Source organism: Phyllopteryx taeniolatus, chromosome 19 (genome assembly GCF_024500385.1).
Source record: "Phyllopteryx taeniolatus isolate TA_2022b chromosome 19, UOR_Ptae_1.2, whole genome shotgun sequence".
In the NCBI taxonomy this organism is placed as follows: Eukaryota; Metazoa; Chordata; class Actinopteri; order Syngnathiformes; family Syngnathidae; genus Phyllopteryx; species Phyllopteryx taeniolatus.
In genome coordinates this window covers 4,919,417-4,938,871 of record NC_084520.1, presented here as the reverse complement: position 1 = coordinate 4,938,871, position 19,455 = coordinate 4,919,417, and the positions used below count along the sequence as shown (strand labels likewise).

The following is a 19,455-nucleotide window of genomic DNA, read 5'->3' as shown; positions in this document are numbered from 1 at the left end:
CCCCTAAGGACGAAACCGATTGGAAGTTGCACGGCCGTGTTTTTAGCTAGAGCCCGTAAAGCATTGACTATGTAGAAAAAGATCGATTTTCAGAGGTGATTCAAACACCAGAAAAATAAGATTACTTCCCAGTTGTCATTGATGTGAATTTCTTACCTTAATACCTAAAAAATGTTTATTGAAAGGGTAGAGTGAAATCTCCATAAGAAAAGTCCGACAGCGATGAGAAATTAACGACGCTAATCGGCCGCTGCCGTGTGCAAAACAAGGAAAACTACATCATGTCTGGTATCAACAGAAAGCTTGGGGTTCTCTCTCTATGCATCATTGGAAAGCATTTTTAATGCCTCTTTTCGGAAAATGTATATAGGTCAAAACACTGCCATGTGACTCCTGGTCTGCTTCATGCTGAAGGGTCACGTATATCGTGTAAGTTGCAAAATTTGCGCATCACCCTTCAAGCTCTGTGGGCTGCTTGCAAGTGCACAAATGATCCTAACTACTCATTAAAACATCCTTACACTCTTGTCTTTATACAATTGTAATAACGGTAAAGAGATGCAGACACTTTCACAAATTCATACATCATATCGCAGAAATAACCATTTTGCTGTCTGCTATTATTTGAATGCAAAATAGCTGCTTCATCCTAGCACTTCAGCTCACAGATCCCTCTGGCATACTGCAACAACATACTGAGGTTCTCTCCGGTGGCATTAACCGTAAAGACAGCTTGAGTGACAAAGGACTGTTTGTAAAAGAACTGCATAGAAGAAGGAACTCTGAAAACACTAAGATGCATTTGATAGTTTTCATGGAAAAGGCATATTAAGCAATAGGAGAAAATTTCTATATATTGTATCCAAAAATTTAATTACCATATGCAGAGAACGTTGAAAATCATCATCATCTTCATTTCGGACACCTAACAGTAAACAATTTTTTTTTTTTTCTGAAAAATTATGACCTTTTGAAGGATATCAACTGCCAATAAATAAAATAGTTATATCTGTAAAATTAATTGATATTCAATCAGAAATTCAGTGGGCAATGATAAAATTATATGAAAATGACCCATGTACGCTTTTTTTATTTGATCATTTTAAATATATTGTACAGTATTTAAATATTCACTAGCATGGAATTTCATTGCTGTTCATTTACATAGCTACTATTGTATGAGAAATATTTTTCTCCTTTCATTTGCACTTTTGCAATACATTTTTATTTGGGCTCTTTGACTTGTTCCTACGAATTGATAGCTTTTGTTCAGTTATTTCTTTGTAATGTAGAGACAAACAAACTAAAACATAACCCCTTCTGTATGTCAGTGAAAAGTATTATGCACCAGATGGTGCTAACAGCTGAAAGAAATCTGAGAGGGGTATCTCTTGAAAAATAGTCTGAATAAGAGGTGGCCATGAATGGCAAGATATTTCCAGTGCATCATGAAGGATAACACTTTTGTCATTGGCCTCTGGGTTCAGATGGTATTTCCTGGGTCAGGTCAGAGCTTTTCCTAAAGCATGAATTAATGTCATTAAGTGACAAGTTTCAGACTAAGTCAGCATTAAATCTAATTAACACAAAGTTGATGCGATGGACTAGATCAGCCCCGTATATGTCAGCCTAATTGTTAGTGGCACTGTTTCTGTGTGTATTGTGCTGAGCTGAGGGAAGTGAAATACAAAGTCCTAGTTACGGTTCGTTGCGGCAAGGACTGATGCAGAGGTTGTTAAGGAATATTTATTTATCCCATGAGGAATGGTAGAGTTGTATCCGTACAGGGTTACGAGATCAGGTACACAGGTGTGAGGTTCTGGCAGGCGAGAGGTGAGGTGAACAAGGCATGAGTACAGGCGAGGGTGCAGGAACTCTGCGAGGAATACAAGTTCAGATCAAGGCAAGAGTGCTCTAGTATGAGCTGGATGCGACCGAATATGACAATTTAAGTCTGCAGCGTGGTGGAGTTTTGGACTTACTTAAAAACTGCAGTCAAACATGACAATGACTGTTTCAGCTGGGTCTCTGCTCCAACACGCCTATCTCCAAACCGGCACACAGACACGCATACAGAAGGGAAGAGGTGGGGCTCAAGGAGGAGAGGCAGCAGATCTGACACTTGTTTTGGGCATAAATATAGCTGCTGCCTTGTGAGACTTTATGAGCTGCGTAGCACTTGCCTGTTTATCTGATCCATTATTGATTGAACTCAAATCAATGTAATTGAAATGGTCTTTTAGAAATTATATTTTTGTACTCATACATGTCTTATGTCTTGACATAAACGTTTTTTGCTCACCAGCCACTATGGCTTGCAGTTTCCCAGAGTTACGAGCCACTCAAGGGGTTATGCGCAACCAGCTTCCATATTCTCTTAAACTGCTCGAATCACTAGTAAACTAAACTAGTAAAGTTATTCTCCTTTCTCATTGTTTCCAGTCAGATAAGTGGGCTGTCTTCACATCGACTGAGTGTGTGGCCAAACACCACTTAAGGCCAACTCAATCGATGCACTTTGACAAATGTGTGGCTTTTCCTCCTTCAATTTTTCCCTTCAATAAACTTCTCTCTTTGTGCATTTTTGTACAGTTGTGTGGGTGCCTGGGTGTATTCGTGGTTTTCTAAAAGAGGACGAAAAAAAAGGACCAATTGGCATGTGCACACTATAGGATAAAAATATACACTTTACAAAACGAATTTATCAAAAATATTTTGAAGTCGAATCTCAGATTCAGGATGAGCAGTGTGGTTTTTTTCGTCCTGGCTGTGGAACAGTGGACCAGCTCTTCACCCTTGGCAGGATCCTCGAGGGTGCATGGGAGTTCACCCAACCAGTCTACATGTGTTTTGTAGACTTGGAGAAGGTGTTTGACCATGTCCCTTGGGGGGTCCTGTGGGGGGTGCTTCGGGAGTATGGGAGCCCGTATCAGGGGGATCGGTACGTTGGGTCCTTGTACGACCGGAGTCAGAGTTTGGTCCGCATATCATAAGTCGGACTCGTTTCCGGTGAGGGTTGGACTCCTCCGAGGCTGCCCTTTGTCACCGATTCTGTTCATAACCTTTATGGACAGAATTTCAAGGCCCAGCCGAGGCGCACAGGGGGTCTGGTTTGGTGGCCTCAGTATTGCATCTCTGCTTTTTGCAGATGATGTGGTTCTGTTGGCTTGATCAGGCCGTGATCTCTAACTCTCACTGAAGTGGTTCGCAGTAGAGTGTGAAGTGGCTGGGATGAGAATCAGCACCTCCAAATCTGAGACCATGGTCCTCAGTTGGAAAAGGGTGGCGTGCCCTCTCCAGGTCGGGGATGAGATCCTGCCCCAAGTGGAGGAGTTCAAGTATCTTGGGGTCTTGTTCGCGAGTGAGGGAAGAATGGAACGGGAGATCGACAGGCGGATTGGTGTAGCGTCTGCAGTGATGCGGACTTTGTATCGGCCGTTGTGGTGTAGAAGGAGCTAAGCCGAAAGGCGAAGCTCTCGATTTACCGGTCAATCTACGTTCCTATACTCACCTATGGTCACGAGCTGTGGGTCGTGACCGAAAGAACAGGATCCCGGATCCAAGCGTCCAAAATGAGTTTTCTCCGCAGGGTGTCTGGGCTCTCCCTTAGAGATAGGGTGAGAAGCTCGGTCATCCGGGAGGATCTCAGAGTAGAGCCGCTGCTCCTCCACATCGAGAGGAGCCAGATGAGGTGGCTGGGGCATCTGATTCGGATGCCTCCTGGACGCCTCCCCGGTGATGTGTTCCGGGCACGTCCCACCGGGAGGAGACCTCGGGGACGACCCAGGACACACTGGAGAGACTGTGTCTTTCGGCTGGCCTGGGAACGCCTTACTGCCAAATGCACTGACATTCAATAGCATATACTGTACCTCCGGCCGAAACAATAAGCTCAGAATCTTGAATGATGTAAATCCACCACTTCCAATTCCATTGGGGGACGAAAGGTGTTTCTAACCTTAATCTGAGACATCTTCCCTCCAGGGTGTCCCAGGTAGGTAGGGTGACCCAGGTAGGTAGGGTGACCTCAACCTAGTTGGGCTTGAATACCATGACCTCAGATTTTGAGGTGTTCATGCTCCTCCCAGACGTTTCACTTAATAATCAAACCGATGCCATCCATGCAGATAGGAAATACCCATCAGCCATGGTGCTGATGAATGGCCATCGGCAAAAAATACAACTCTTGAAAAGTTAGTGTGTAATAAAACGTAGAACAGACCTGAATGGCATTAACTATTTTTTACAAATGAAACACCTTGGCAGCAGAGCAGGTTTATACAAGGTAGTAATAAGTAGTCCAACTGATAAGTGGTTGATTAAATGTGTTGTAGGACATGGATACTGTAGCCATCACACATTTTGAATAAATGGGCCATGGGGGCTGAAATTAAGAGGAGGATGAGTCAAGATGCCAACAGTAAACTGAAAACGTTTATTCAACAGGCAAACTTGCTGCTGGTTCAGAAATTTAACCTCAAATTTAGTCTCAAATGAGAATAATAAAAAAAAAATACAACAAAGAGAAATTTGCATACACATGGGGAAATTGTTTCATTTCATGTTGGCTTTGTTATCTTTGTCTCATGGTAAATAAGAGAGGGGAAGGGGGGAGGCATTCCGAAAACTATTTGCCAACATGTCTGTTTTGCAAAAGACTTAATGTAGTGTGAAATTAAACCCCTCCTTAAAAAGCATCCTGTGCAGCAACAAAACGGCATGGTAGCCGCTTGTGACGTTCAGGCTCGTCCATCCAAAAATTAAAACTATCCATTTTGGATGGTTGGAAGGTGAAAAGTGATTGATAGCGTTTGCATTTTGAAAAGAAATAGTTCTGCTTTTAGTTTCTGTAGTTGTATATTGATTAGTTATGCATGCATTGTTTGATGATAGGACATTCCAGTGTAAGGAAAGTGCTCACATTGTCCTTGACACACTCACTGTGCGATTAACTCCACACATTTTCAGAAAGGTTCTTCATTTACAGAAATAGGAACAGGTTTGTTTGTAAATGTTACAATAAAACGTGAGTTGTTGTAACATTGCTGATGATAAAGTTTTTATTTTTTATTTTTTTTACACCGAGCAATGTAATATCAATTATATAGTTTTTTTTTTCTACATTTAGTTTGAAAGGAAAAATTTGTTTTCAGCATGGGAATGTTTTACCACAGCCTGGAGTCAGACTGTGAGGGAGAATAAAAAAACAAAACACTTAGATACACTTAGAACACAAAAACTTGCACTATTCAAGTTTTGGATTAAACACTCTTAAAAACGAGTGCAAAAACTTTGATTTCAGTTATGATCCAATTACAAATTAAATGATTTTTTTTCTCCAAACAAGTCGTGCAAAATTCTGTATGTTAGCCCTCAAAACATCATATATTCATATATTCCATCCATTATCTATGCTGTTTATAATATTCAATACAATATGTCTTGTGAGACTTTTTACACAATATAGCATTTAAAAATGCTTAAAATTGGAAAGCTGGAACTCTTTGTGCAAGGTGACTTTTTTCAAGCAATAATACTCTCCTTATCATGAAGGTTGAGCTTGAACACATTTTACTGGTCTTACATTTTACGACAACAGTGCTTAAGTTTTTTTTTTTTTTTTTTTAACTTGTATGATAGTAAAGATGGTTGAAATGTTATGAAAATATATTAAAAAAAAAAACCCTCAAATTACATTTTCAAATTTTTAAGAGTAGTTCTGTACCATAAATTGTTTTATCGAGGAATAATTGTAACTACTAATCTTTCTGGTTGATTTGTAATTACGATGTCTACATCCTCAAATTTCCTCCGAGCATCAATTCAAGAGAAAACTGGGAACAAATTTTTCTCACTCGTGATTTCATTCTTAGTTGTTAATATGTTTAGTAACTTTACCAAACTATACAGATCATTTTGATACACTCACTGCAACAAAAATACACCCACACTTAATTGAACAATTCTATAAATGAATTAGCAAAACCTTCCGAACCCCCCTCGTCTGTGTTCCTGAAATTCTGTTGGCAAGAGAAAATTGAGAAAGCTGCCTGTACTGTAAAATCCAGTAGCCCACTGAGCCAAAAACTTAATTCTACTCTCTCTATTTTTGATTGTGTGAGAGTGTCTACTTGTGCTTTGCTCCTACAGGTAGAAGAATTGGTCAACCCCCATGTAGGACACCTCTCAACAGGTCAACAAAATGAGTCTAGATTTGTTGTGACCTCTGGGTTATCAATGTCTCCATAGGGACCCTGCTTCCGTTACTCTGTGCTGGTGAACGGAGAGATGGCACCCAGCACTACTCCTTTAGCATCCTCTTCCTCAATCCGCCCTCGACTCTTTGCTTGCCTCTTACATGCACTGCAATCCCTTCTTCATCCCCTCTCTCCACATTTCCCCTCTCTGCTCCTCGCATTATATACACTCCACTCTAAGCTTCTTTCTGCTTCAAATCCAGCTCTCCACTTCTGATACCCATCTTCACACATGCGCACAAACTGACAGCAGTTGCACAGTGAGCGTTAATGTTAAAGTTCAGCTTCACGTGTCAAGTGGGTCAGAAGTGTGCGAATGTGTGTGTGTGTGTGTTTACATATGTTCCGGCATCCCGAGGGCGTTGGTTAGGTCAGAGGTCAGTCTGTGTATCATTTCACGAGTTGCAGTTGACCACTTCTTCTGTCACTCACCACTGGAGATGAATAAGTGGCCATTGTGACTGAGGGGGGAAAAAAATCATCTGCAGTCAGAGTCTGACTGGGATGTGTGTGTGTGTGTGTGTGTGTGTGTGTGTGTGTGTGTGTGTGTGTGTGTGTCTCGAGGTTAGTGTCTGGGAACAGCTCAGCTTGGCCTTGCGTCAATGCGACTTAAGTGCAGCCATGCATAACCATCTGACAGCTACTCCTCCTCCTCTAGTTCATCCTGCACTCCTCTACTCTCACTTGCCATCTACCCCTCTGTCACATCCCAGTTGCAAACCCACCGACGAGGACATCTACTACCATTATTTATTATTATTGTTATTTTTCGGGCTGTAACAAATGCACCTGTATTTGTGTGCGATCATTTTCTTTGTTAGTTAATGTTAAATTTGGACATAAGTATATTACTGCCTACTTCCCAACTCTGAATTTTAGAGTTAGGGAGCTTCATTCTTTTCAATTTTCAATCAGAGATGCATTTGTTGAAAATGTCTTAGTAAATGGAAGCAATAGTGTTTTCCAGCAATTTCTCCTACAGCTATTTGTTAATCCTAGAAGGGTAATTCTCAGCTCTTCCACAGTCAAAAGTTTGAGGACACTGGTGGACCGATGTTTGGTTTTCCAAACAATTTTTCAACAAAGGAAATATGATAAATGAAAAATAATTTGATCCAAGGTCAATTTGTTGTCAACATGAAACTTATTTGCTATTCAGGCATTTTAAATACCATTTTTAACATTCATAAAGTGTTATGGCTTTGTGGCGATGTTGGAAAAAAAAAAGTGGGGGACCACAGCGCAGGTAAGCAAGGGGGCAACGCAGGAGTGCAGGAGTCTCAAAAATTATTATTTTTTTTTTTCAAAGACAAAAAAAAAACGCTAACAAGAACCATGTAAAAATGTAAATATTAAATTCACAAAGTCACAGAAAATCAAGAATCCAAGTGACAAAGAAATACTAAGAAACAAAACACTTGCCACTACAGAATACATGACAAAATTAGGGATATATGATAAGAGCGCAACAATGGTCCGACAAAGACCGAACAAACCCAGGGAATTAAATACAAACGAATCGACGAGGCAAACCTGGACAAGACACAAGTGACTGGAGGGAGCTGATTGGTTGACACAAGGTAGAGCATGGACAAGAACAGTTGGAGATGGAAACCAAACGAGCAGACAAGACATGAACATGAAACAAACTAAATCTAATCAAAACCAGGTCAACAAAAACACGGATCATGACAAAAGGTGTTGCAGTTGTGCTCACTTTTTAAAAAGAAAAAAATCCCAATTGTCAAGTGGAAAGAAATAGTATCAAGATTGTATGAACTGTCCATCCATCCATTTTCTGAGCCGCTTCTCCTCACTAGGGTCGCGGGCGTGCTGGAGCCTATCCCAGCTGTCATCGGGCAGGAGGCGGGGTACACCCTAAACTGGTTGCCAGCCAATCGCAGGGCACATAGAAACTAACAACCATTCGCACTCACAGTCATGCCTACGGGCAATTTTGAGTCTCCAATTAATGCATGTTTTTGGGATGTGGGAGGAAACCGGAGTGCCCGGAGAAAACCCACGCAGGCACGGGGAGAACATGCAAACTCCACACAGGCGGGGACGGGGATTGAACCCCGCACCTCAGAACTGTGAGGCTGATGCTCTAACCAGTCGTCCACCGTGCCGCCGATTGTATGAACTGATTTTAGAAAAAGGAAACTATAGCTCTGAAACTAAGAAACTAAAGTACCCTCGGGTTCCGCTCCCTGTAAATATTAAAAATGCATTACACTGCCCGGAAATGTTAAAAAAAAAAAAATTAAAATCTGATCACTCGTAAAAAACATTTCTGTACTGGCTGTAATGGACAGTAGAGCTCCAGGACCTGAAGATCTTTAGAGTAACAAATCAGATTTTCCTGCAGTGTGAGCAAAAGCTACCCAGAAGTGCTGCTCAGAAGGGATGAATTAAGAGTGGCCTTGTGGTGAAGCCAAACATCTGTCTAGCATTGATAAGTAGTGCAAAATAACAATTACCATTTAGTCACCTTACTGGTGAGGGTTTACTGAAATATTGTTCAATGATATAACACAGTTCTTCAGGATAGTCCAAGTTAGGGTCTTGCCAGGTGTTGTTCGTCTTAGAACAAAGAGCAATTGACATTTCCAGAAAGACTGTCATTGTGAATGTCAGATGTCAAAAATTGGTCCCTGACAGTGATCTTCGTTGGCCAGGGGTGAAATAGCCATCGGGCAAATGCCCAGTGGGCTGGCAGTCCTCCGTGACCAATGCGATGATGCTGTTGATTCCCCCGCCCCACCCGTCTTCTTTTTTTTTTCTCTCTCTCCAAGAGACCGGCCCACAATTTAGACTATAATATAGACACTAAACTGAACCACTCAAGATATGGTAGGCAACGAAATCTGCCAAGCCCCTTCCCTTCAAGGGGTGTTCACTGTAGTGTATAATACAGAATTAAGGCATCTATTCGGCAAGGAGTATAATTCACCTGAAATCAAGACGGCATCTTCTTTTTTTGGCAGTATTATTAGCCAATTGCCAATTTCAAACTCAGGAGATCATCCTGTATGTCCATGTGCCCACATGGAAAACATTATTTAGTAAATTGCTGCTATGTTCAAGGTAGGTCAGCAGATACAGGAGGTGGCTGGCGCCAGATGTGCTACCGATGCCAGTGTCTGGTTGATTCTGTCAGCAGTAAATGATCCAGGAACAATAGTTGGATAGCATCTAATTCAGAGACAACCTGAGTTGGCGTAATCTTACATTTAAAAAAAAAAAGAAAAAAAAGGTATATTTGTTGTCTTGGTGCTGAGCGAGTGAGTTCTTTTACTTCCTTATTTTTATTTTAGTGGATTCGACAGTTTTAACAGTCCTTTATTAATCATATGGCTTTTGTCACCAGTAAATGCCATCTTTTATTTTAGAAAAGCGTGTCTTGCTCTGTCCATGCACCCCATGCTCTAGGTTTGTGCAATATTAAGGTTATTAGCACTACAATTATTCACCTTGAGATTTAAAAGTGCTTTAAAGCCTTGAGCGGCTTATAAATTATTCTGACATTTCTTTATCGTAGTTTCATAAACATCTGTGCAAGTAAATCGCTTTTTTTTCATACTGTGCGTGGAGTGGAATCTCAACGGCTGCCAATAAATTCTGTGATACCGAATAGGTGTGGACAATTTGTTCACATATTTTCAGTTTGGATTAATTATATTCAGAATGACCTGTTCCAAAGTTAAAACAGTTGCCATCATAAAATCTTTTATCTGTACAAGCAGTGGTTACATTTTAACATTCTTAACAGTAGCACAAGGGTAAGAGGAGAACGGCCGCTAATTGAATGCAGATTGTTACATATTCTGTAGCTGTATGTGCAACATATATGCACATAAAAAAAACTCTACCTTTTGATACCAATTGACAAATTACAGAAAGGCTAACTATTCGGTGGTTAAGTATATAACAGCGCCATTAGCTGATTTAGTAGTCTACCTAATCACTCACTCACTCCTTCTTGTCAAAGAAAAGTCAAAATACACTCAAAGATAATCACCAGGGTTAATATATAAAGGTTGTGACATTTCCTGAAAATTTTGGTCTGACTCCAAATTGTAAAAGCTAAAATGTCTTTGAAAATTGGTTTGACTATATAATGAAAACAGGTTTGTGTTGTTATCAGCACATTTGGTCCCTGAAGAGTCGCAGTTCTGAGTAAAAAAAAAATCACACCGAGAAAATTCCTTCCTGCTCGTCTCAAATAAACTTGTACCATTTGAGAAAATACTCAGAATATCTGTTGCACATTTTAATCTTCTCAAAACAAGCTCTTAGGATTTAGCTTTTTTTGTTATACATATGTTTGTGTCCCAATCATGAGTCAACAAGCATACTGTCAAGCACCAGTTGAAGATATAAATACAAGACAATTTGGGCATAGCCTTAATTTTCATGGAACCACAAAAAAGGGCTATAGTGGCTCTCTTTTTGAAAAGTGAGAGAATTTCAATGTGCTGGGCTTGTTTCCCTGCTGGCTGGTGAGGGGCTCTCACTTTCAATACGGCCCTCTCAAGCTGCACAACACAACAGTAGTTGAAATGGAAGCCAAATTCAAGTCGGCGGCATTCTTTTCATCCCCAAGCTAATTACCTGCAGAGTGGCCGTATGCTTATTAACATTCCCCTTTAAAAAGTTTATTCCAACCTTTAGAAGTCAATCAGAAAGCAAGTGAGCTCAAAGCAGCTAAAAATAACACCCATCTTTTGCCTTTTGGATGTAAAAACCATGGTAATATTCCACAGGGTTTAATGCAAAAGCATGGCAATGTGATAATCTGATGTAGAATTAGCTGGAATTATAAATTCACATATAAACAAGGCAAGGCTTAGATGTGATGATTAGGCTTTACACGATCAGGATTTTTGGGGCCGATCACCGATCAGCGAGTTTAAAAAAAAAACGATAACCGATCTCCAATCAAAAGATGGAGGAATATGTCTATTTAAATGACCTTTTCATTTGCTGTATATACTTGTGTACTTAATTGCAAAAAAATATTAACAATAATGTATCTTTGTTCCTCTATTTATGCCAGTGAGGCATAGTGACAGACAGAACAAATGAATGGTCTTCTATTAGATGGCAAGAAGTAAATACAGTAATTAATGTATCCACTTTTTGTGACTTTTTTGTTTGTTGGTGTGCCGTGAGATTTTTCAATTGTAAAATATGTTCTTTGGCTCCATAAAGGTTGGAAATCACTGCTCTAGTCAGATCGTGTATTCTAATCAGTCAGGTCAAACCAACATTACATGACAGAAATAATGGATGCTAACTTACTGTAATTAAATTACTTTATTTTTAATTAAATTACTTCACCCACACCGAAACTTTAGCGCATGATTCGACAGAACTGCGGCATGTTTACGTCCAAGCGTTCGTGCTACCGCTAGCTTGCAAGGCTACATAACATTTTATTGTCTGGTTGTGAGCCGTATCGTATTAAAAGTATGTGAACATACCTCAAGCAAGCACCTCAATATAGTTGTCGTTGCCACGGTAACGAGTGTATCCGGTCGCATTTGAGTTGACAAGATAAAGCCCAATGATTGTAAAAAACGGGATGTGGTGGTATCGGAATACAAGATTTATTGCAGTAGTCTGACAGTGCAATCGTGAAAGAGCAAATTTGTCTTGTAGTCTGATCCGGGCATTACATGTTGTCTGTCTCAGACGTGTTGTCTGTTCCACACCGCCAACGTTATTTTTTAAAATTTGTATTTATTAATTTATATTTTTTTAATAACTTCTTTGGCCGTCAGATATTTACAGTACTACGTCAAAAGACGCAACAAAAATAAACCAGCTTTTGGATTCAAATATACTGTGCACGCGGCGACGCGGAGTTAATGTCTTTTGTGGAGCCGTTCAATGACGTCATTGATCGGCTCGGCGAATTATGACATTAAAGCCGATCAGCCGATCAGCATAAAATGGTAAATATCGGCCGATACCGATCAGCTCGATCAAATCGGTGTAAAGTCTAGTGATGATGAGGTATTTAACTCTAATGAATACAGTAATTCCATAAACTTTCTCATTCATTCCTACGGCTTGGCAAGAGATGAGACCCTGCCTTCATCGCTGGGCATTGTAATTCTAACGTACTGTCGTCTCCAGACCTTTATCGAGACACATTTTGGCTTTTCTCACAAACACTTTTTCAGAGACAGCTGTGTAAGTTACATACTCTGTTTGCTTGATAAAATTATTCCTGCATAAAATGGCAAATGACATTTAAAGGAAATTCCTGTCCTTCTCCGTGAAGGCCACACACTAAACCTCATGACAAGATTTATTTATCCTAATGAAAAATGTCTCCTCAGGGGACCTTTGAGAATGACCCTCTATCTAACCTTACAAAATGTCCTGACAACAGTGTTAAACATCTTTTTCCGGCCTGTCTATAAAAGAGGAGCACAGAAACTGCATTTTTTTTAAATGAATGTTGTGTAATAGTCATATAGTACTTTGTACCACTGTTAAAATATGTCCCTTGAGTGGCTGCAGCAATTAGAATTAATTCCTTTATTTAATTGTTCCTATATTTTAATGACTGCAGGCAAAATGAGGTAATTTATTTCTTGCTTAGGATGAGAGCTGGTCCCTAGCCAAAGCTGCCAAGGGAGCGGTGGTTAATTGCAGTAGGTTGCCTTATCTTCTTGTAATAATGCCTGTCTCTTTGGAGTTTCTGGCTCCAAATGGTCAATCGATACAATCAGATGACAGACAAGGTAGAGATGTGGGACCCAGACCGGACTTTGAGTCTTTAGAAGTCATTGGCTTCTGACCAGCGATAGGAAGCACTCTTTAAATACAATATGAAAGCTTACTTTGGTTCGGCAGATGATCCTGTATTGCTTATGTGGCTTTAGGTCAATTGTGAGAGTAAGTTAAATTGTTTTTTTTCTTGGTAGTTTTGGACAGTGCATACAGGCTCGATATACAAACCAAAAAATGTCTTTCAGACCTAGAATGTAGTGGCGGATTTAAAATCCTGACACAGACTGGTGGCACGTAAGGAATCTTCCTATGGGCTGAAATATGTGCCAGCAGGAACTGAATTTGAATCATTAATATTTGAATAATTGCATTTACAAACTGAATTTTAAAAACAGAATTTGAATTTGTATTGTTTAATTTGAAGCACCCATCCATCCATCCATTTTCTTAGCCGCTTCTCCTCACTAGGGTCGCGGGCGTGCTGGAGCCTATCCCAGCTATCATCGGGCAGGAGGTGGGGTACACCCTGAACTGGTTGCCAGCCAATTGCAGGGCACATACAAACAAACAACCATTCGCACTCACATTCACACCTACGGGCAATTTAGAGTCTTCAATTAACCTACCATGCATGTTTTTGGGATGTGGGAGGAAACCGGAGTGCCCGGAGAAAACCCACGCAGGCACGGGGAGAACATGCAAACTCCACACAGGCGGGGCCGGGGATTGAACCCCGGTCATCAGAACTGTGAGGCAGAAACTCTAACCAGTCGACCACCGTGCCGCCTTGATTTGAAGCATTGCATTTAAAAACTGAATCTGAATAGTATAATTTGAATTTATTAGTTTGAAATTGAAGTCCAATAAACTTGAAAGTGAATGTAAGAATTTGTATCAGCAATGAAAATTCAAATGATATATTTTCACATTCAGTTTGATCATTTCAGATTCAGATCGACAAATTCAATTCCAAATGAGCTGTGACAGCAATCCGGGAACTGTCAGGAAAAGCAATCAGTCGGCGATACACAGATCTCTTCGGCCAATCAGCGCGTTCATTTTTTAATCACGTGACATAGGGACTCTCCGGAAACTCAGATCTTCTAACCAGCTACAGTATTTTAACCTTTATCATAGCTTTCCCCCTAGGTGTCAGTAAAGCATAAAGCATGGAGATCACATTATGACATTATGTTGGGAAAAAAACGGAAAGACAAATTAGTCACGTCGGTGTGATATGTCCCTTCCTATGTTCGAAAGGAAGCACCATTTTATCTCTTTCTGACCGTATGATGCATTCCACAAAGGTTAGGGAAAGCTGATAATTACACAAAATAACAGTTAATTTGAAATTAAATGTGTCGAACTGAATCTGAAATTATCAAACTGAACGTGAAAATATATAATTTGAATTTTCATTGGGGATAAAAAATTCTGACATTCACTTTCAAGTTTATTGGACTTCAGTTTCAAACTAATAAATTCAATTTCAAATTATACTATTCAGATTCACTTTTTAAATGCAATGTTTCAAATTAAACAATACACATTCAAATTCTGTTTTTAAAATTCAGTTTGTAAATGCAATTATTCAAGTGTAGAAATTCAAATTCAAATATAAATGATTCAAATTCAGTTCATGCTGGCACATATTTCAGCCCATATCTGAGCCCATGTGAGAAAATCCACAAGGTAGTTGATATACAGTAGACAGCGGTGAAAGGTTTGGTTAAGGGACTTATTATAACTGACGTAATGGCCGAAAGTGAATGAAACCATTTCAAAACTGACTACCAGGTGTCTGCATCTGTGTCTATGTGGAGTGCGGAAGAGTATGTTGTAGGCAAGTCACATATGCAGCATGAAAGATTTGCCAAATATAGTTCGAGACATTGACGTTGGAATATGGGTTGAGTTTAGGAATAGAGTCTATCAGAGTTGTAGATGGAATATTGGGAAAGCTAGGGGACAGCAGAGGCTGCGAATGTGGCTGAGTCACAGTTACAGCACAGTGCACTGGTGGGAGGAAGAGCTGGCCTGTGTAGTGGTGCAACATCTTGCTACAACATGGTGCAGAGGAAGGTCAAGAGGTCACTTATTCAGCAAGCGGTGTGGGCATCAGTAGAGGAGGAGTCAGCGGAATGGTTGGGATGTGGCAGAAGAGAGCGACTGACTGGCTTTCAGGGTCATGGAGCATGCAAGCCAACCGTGACAAGGTAGCGTCACAGGGCAGACGTGATAGACTAATAAACTTTATAGTTTATCGTTATACCCGACATATAAAATTAAGAAGAATCAAGTCTGTCAAGTCATCATTTCTAGTCCTGGGCCTTTCCTTTCCTTCGTCCCCTTATTTTTGTTTGGAATACTGTGTTTCCCCACCAGTTTGCTACTCGTGTGACTCAATCAGGCTTCACTAGTATGTAGAGTCAGTGGGAAATGATTACAGTGTAGAGGTCAATATAACGTTGCACAAGCAGGGGCGGTCACATTCTTCTGTCTGACTTGCCTTGGGTGGTCAATGGTGAATAGTGAATGTGTGCATACAGAGGTTTAGTGATGACTGAGTCACAATTTATCTCAATGACAGTGACAAAGTAGTGTGTGGAAAAAGGGAGGAGGAGGATCAATTGCAATGTGGCCTCCTAGTGATATGTAATACTCATTTGAGCCACCTGCCATTTTCTGGAACTTAAAAGTATTACAATAAATGTACTCCATTTTCTGGCAGTTAAAGGCGTTTTTTTTTAGTTTGTCTATTCTCCCTCTCAGTGAACGGAGAAGGAAGCTAACCTGATACTGGTTTCCCAATTATGGAAGTGGGTCACAGGGCTTGTGCTCGTGCTCGTCCACATTAGTTTTCGGAACATGCTGCGGTCTTCATTGACTAGGGTCGGGCATCGAGAACCGATTGGTACTATTGAGATTCAGTTTTTAAATGCAATGCTTCACGAGCGATTGGTACCAGGACTAACATTCCGGTTCTCCCGGAATCATTGAAATTAAAAAAATTCGGTTCCCAGTTTATTTAGTCTTCAAACCAATGTAAGAGCTGATGACAGACAAAAATTTAATATAAATGACCATACTTGAAAGAAAGAAGAAATAGTCGCATTACAAGCATAACATTGAGCTAAAACTTCACTAAAGGTCAAACTATCAACTTTACATCTCAGTGAATTGGGACAAAATTCACAAAAACGTCTCAAAGTATCACAAACACTACCCTTGTGTCTCATTGGTGTGTAGGTAAAGGAATCAACATTTTACAGAGGATTTGGTTTCATTCATTACGCTCTTTCATGCCTTCTCGTTTTACTTTAGTTTTGTTACCGGTGTCATGTGAAGTTATTTTTTGTGCCAAAATGTTGAGTTCCTATGCGTACCTACATGCTTAAAACAGGAAGTCAAGTTAAAACTTGCCTATGGGTCATTCCACAGATGTGGTGAAATCCATCCATCCATCCATTTTCTGAGCCGCTTCTCCTCACTAGGGTCGCGGGCGTGCTGGAGCCTATCCCAGCTGTCATCGGGCAGGAGGCGGGGTACACCCTGAACTGGTTGCCAGCCAATCGCAGGGCACATAGAAACAAACAACCATTCGCACTCACAGTCATGCCTACGGGCAATTTAGAGTTTCCAATTAATGGATGTTTTTGGGATGTGGGAGGAAACCGGAGTGCCCGGAGAAAACCCACGCAGGCACGGGGAGAACATGCAAACTCCACACAGGCGGGGACGGGGATTGAACCCCGCACCTCAGAACTGTGAGGCTGACGCTCTAACCAGTCGTCCACCGTGCCGCCTATGTGGTGAAATGTTACGAGCAATTATTAACGGCAAAACACATTAAAAGGCATCAAATATTAACACACAACAGTATTGTCAGTAATCGAGTATCAACATGTAGATATGAAATAATATCAAGAATTTTCCACCTCCAATTATTTTGCAATAAACCATGTCAAACGCATTTTTGTGGTTATTGACCAGCGCCGAAGTGGGACATTTTAGCAGTCACCAACGGAAATATGCACAGTGTGAAAAAATATTGGCAAAAAATCATGCAACCAATATCTGCTAAAAGGGTGCACGTACCACTCAACAGAAGTTAATGACATTCCACGGCAGGATTTGTTAGAGGCACTTATTAGAAATAGCCATCGTGCTCGTAACTTTGTCGGTCAAACCGCGTTACGAGCAAGCGGCTATTTGCAATTGATGCAATAATCTCCAAAAATAATCATAGAAGGATCAATCAATTGCTTCAGAAGGAGTAGGAGACAATATTGACTTACGTTTTTAAGTGTCGGTCATATTTTCGTTCGAGCAACTTGGACAAAATAACAAACGGTCGACTATTTTGCGACATCTATCACCCAAAACCATTTTCGGCTTACATATGACCAGCATACGGCAGCATTTGAGCTTGATGGGAACATGGAAGGGCCGGTAGAACCTGGTAAGTGTTTTCAAGAAAATGTTACAAGCTTCGATCTCAAACGGTCAAGTTACTAGCAATGATGAAAAGCGAGTTTGTGTAGAATTAGATGGTTTCTTGTTTGATTCGTTGAAGGAGAAATGATTGGTGAATTTCGACCGTTTCCTATCGCTAATGCGCAGGCTGTTTTCTGTGTCTCCTGACTGCACTGCTGACTCGCTGGTAATTTTGACGAGTCACAGCGGTGTTGAGGATGTGGTCATGATTACGCACATACTTTAATCCTTATTATTAAACTTGGATTCGGTTCCGATTATAAAGGCCTCCTGTCAAACGTTTTTAACTATCTTTGATCAAAACTTTTGATTCACTTTGTTCATAAAAATGTCAATGTGTGTGGTGCACTGTGGATTATTACTGGTGCTTGTAACATGACATGGGCACTGGCAAAGACCGCTGGTATCAAAATTACGCACAGGTCTAAATGGTGGTATTATCGTTTACTAACACTGACTTCTGTAGATACATTGTGTTCGGAACTATGCGTTAACGTTTTGAAATCATAGTATTGTTCAGGCAAGGACAGGACAGGTGGGTTTTGACCAGAACAAAGAGATCACAACATATTACTCCAGTTCTCAAGTCTCAATAGTGGCTCCCAGTCAACTATAGAATACATTTTGAAGTTCTGCTACTAGTCTATAAGTCACTAAATGGTTTAGGTCCCAAATACACTAAGAAATGCTCATGCAATATAAACCCAGTCGGTCACTGAGATCTACAGACCTGGGTCAGATAGTGGTGCACAGAATCCAAAGCAAACATGATGAAGCAGCATTGAGTTGTTATGCTGCAAATGGAATAAATTGCCAACAGAAATGAAGTCAGCCCCAAGTCTCAATGTTTTTAAATCCAGATTAAAAACTATTCTTTTTCTCATGCTTATGAGTGAGCATTTTAGAACATGTGTGTTTTTAATTGATCTTTCTTGCACTGTATGTTTTTTATTGATTTATTTTTTTTAAATTCATTTTTAGTCTCTTTTTAAATGCTTTTAAAATGTCTTACTTTTCTGGACTTTGTTTCTTAAATTTATTTTGCTCTTTGTTTTAAAATACTTTTAATCATGTAAAGCACATTGATTTACCTTGTGTATGAAATGCAATATGTAAATACATTTGCCTTCCCTTGCTTTTTAAGTATAAAAGGTGCTATATAAATAAAGGATTGAATTATTGATTGATTGAATTATAAATTTATAGCATTTGAAAACCTGACTGGTTTTTCGGAAAATATTGGCTAGTTGTGACTGGGTTAGTCTCTGAGTTAAGTGAAAAAAAACCCTTTTGATTATCTTCTATTCAGATGTACTGAAAACACGGACAAAAAAGCTCTAGATGAATTTGAAAGGTTGTTGTTTTTTTACATTGAGAACACAGAGACTGATTGATTGAAGATGAGTTTTTGGGACAAATATTCTCATTAATTGTAAAATTTGCAAAAACCACACTGCAAGATCCTACAACGAAGGCTAAGACGCTTAGCTATGGATTGACTGGACTTGTCGTCATTTAGGTTTAGTTGTACTACATCACCCTAGTCGTAAGACAGATGTCAGGATAATAAAAGCCACACTCATATCACTTAAGTTTAGTATCCCATTTACTGTGTTTTTAAATGAAAGCTTGCTTTTTAATTTGTATTTACTTCTCCTAATTCATATAGGTCCACAAACAAGGAGCGATCGTTCATGACAGTAACCCACCAAACGACTCCACCTGCTCACGTTTCCACAATCATCTCTCCTGCAGGTAATTGACTTCCAGTCAGATTTGCTTCACTTTTAACACTTCCATAGCTCCATTCTGAGGATGGAGAGAATGGTCCTTTGAAGTGGCTACCGGTTTGGTTATAAAAGCCCTTGGCATCCCTGCGCTGATTGAGAATCAGGTGGTGTCAGAGTCAAACTGGCAGGTGGAGGCTGGAGTTGCATCAGGATCTGCCTTTATC

General features: G+C 40.1%; 1 protein-coding gene across 3 annotated transcripts in view; it reads left to right on the top strand.

Annotated features, from left to right (window-relative positions):
* Positions 1–19,455, top strand: part of rbfox3a (RNA binding fox-1 homolog 3a) — a 585,838-nt gene that overhangs the window by 57,007 nt on the left and 509,376 nt on the right. For all 3 annotated transcript variants that reach the window (XM_061755993.1, XM_061755991.1, XM_061755992.1), the window contains one exon: positions 19,171–19,256. The gene's annotated coding sequence lies outside the window, so the exon portion shown is untranslated. The remainder of the gene's footprint in view (positions 1–19,170; positions 19,257–19,455) is intronic.